A 1,990-nucleotide genomic window follows, 5' to 3' on the forward strand; every position below is an offset into this window, starting at 1 on the left:
AAAGCAAATCTGTGAAATATAGAGGCTTAGGCAGATCTATTTTATCATGTAAAACAACATATTAACATGTTAGTGAGATCCTACAGAAATAAAAAGACCTACTTTCCTATAAAAATATCCCTTCTTAATTTTTTTTAGTTTAAAATGTTTAGTTTTTAAAACACTTTTATGTTATAATTAACTTAATTTCACATTTCAGCCATGGATTCCCCTGTCCTTCCTCCTCCCACCCCCCTCAGACCTCCCCCCAATCCACCCCCTCCATTCCCATCTCCTCCAGGGGCAAGATTCCCCCTGGGGATTCAGCTCAGCCTGGTAGACTCAGCCAAGGCAGGTCCAATCCCCTCCTCCCTACAACCAAGGCTGAGCAAAGTGTCCCAGCATAGGCTCCAGGCTCCAAAAAGCCAGCCCATACACCAAGGACAGGTCTAGGCTCCACTGCCTGGGGGCCTCCCAAACAGTTCAAGTTAATCAACTGTCTCACTTATCCAGAGGGCCTGGTGGAGTTCCATGAGAGGTCCTCAGCTATTGGTTCACAGTTCATGTGTTTCCACTAGTTTGGCTATTTGTCCCTGTGCTCTTTCCAAACATGGTCTTGATATCTCTATACAATATTTTTTTTTTCCTTTTCAAAGAAGATTTTATTTTAGAAACATTTTGGAATCATAGTTTGTTTTACACACTTTCTTTAACTTTATATGTAAGTGCTTCCCGAATTTGTGGGTCATTTTTCCGCAGGGGCCATGCTAATCTTCTCTGTATCGTTCCAATTTTAGTGTATGTGCTAGGCCCTTCTGTGTATGGGAGACAGATGTGTAGCTTGATCTGTTTGAGGGGCACCTGGCAAGTGGCATCAGAATCTATCCCCTGATGCTTGAGCTGACTTTCTGGAGCCCATTACCAATGGTGGGGATGCCTTGCTCAGTCTTGATGCAGCAGGGAGGTGCTTGGTCCTGCCTCAACTGATTGCACCACACTTTGAAAACCCTCCTATGGCAGGCCTTCCTCTTTTGGAGGAGGGGATGTGGGATACATGGCAGGGGGTGGGGGCAGCTGGAGGGGAGCGGGAGAAGGGATGAGAGGGGGATCTGCGATTGGTATGCAAAAATGAATAAAAAAATTAAATAAAAAATTTATACATAAAATTCTGAATAAGAAGACTCCAAATTAGAATTGAATTTATAGCAGGAAGCATCAAGCCCAGGCTATTATATCTCCATCAACAGACCGATGAGACACTGATATTTCAGCCTTCTCCCCTAACTATCCTCTTTCAAATCTTTGAAAGAAAGCCTCATTCTGTCAAACTTTGATGTTAAAATCTACTGAAGTTACTAGGGAGGCTCCTTTCCTTTCTCTCTCTCCTTTGTGTTCTGAATGGTTTGTTTATGTCTGTATACTTTTGGTCACTGAATGCCTGCTGTTTGCCTTGCCACTCCAAACAATGCACTCACATAGGGATGACCTACATAGGGAGATCGGAATCATTTCTTCATCCTACCTCTTTAATCTTCCTAGCAGTAGTTTTAAAATGAAAACATAATAATCTGCCACAATAAGGATGGCGGATTCTCAAATTTAGCCTTATTCCACCCTGAAGTGTAGAATGATATTTGAATTTCAAAGGGAATTTCCCCAGGAAAGTCAAGTAGTTCAGGCTGAAAAGTAAACAAAAGAAACATGTAAGAACAGTTTGGATACTCTTAATAAACCTGAAAGAAAAATGTGGTGTTCAAAGAATCAGGCATGGACAATAATTGGAAATGAAATCATTTTTATATTTGTGCTTAGTTTTCACCTGCCCCCGGGGACTCTTTTGTCAGAAGAGAATGTTGTTTGAAATAAGTAAAGCATCCAAGAAGAGAATACTTCTTTACTGTATGGCAGTTTTGCTAATCCACAAAATAAGAGTGTTCCTAGGGCAAAAAGAAAAAGGAACTGATTTCTAAAAAATCAACATTTTTATTATTTTACCAAACAAATGTTGAAC

The 1,990-nt window shown here is 40.8% G+C and overlaps 1 pseudogene; it reads right to left on the reverse strand.

Annotated features, from left to right (window-relative positions):
• Nucleotides 1-693: 693 nt before the first annotated feature.
• LOC131895401 (U6 spliceosomal RNA) lies at nt 694-792 on the reverse strand (annotated as a pseudogene).
• Nucleotides 793-1,990: the final 1,198 nt, after the last annotated feature.

The sequence above is a fragment of the Peromyscus eremicus genome, chromosome 18 (assembly GCF_949786415.1).
Source record: "Peromyscus eremicus chromosome 18, PerEre_H2_v1, whole genome shotgun sequence".
Classification (NCBI taxonomy): Eukaryota; Metazoa; Chordata; class Mammalia; order Rodentia; family Cricetidae; genus Peromyscus; species Peromyscus eremicus.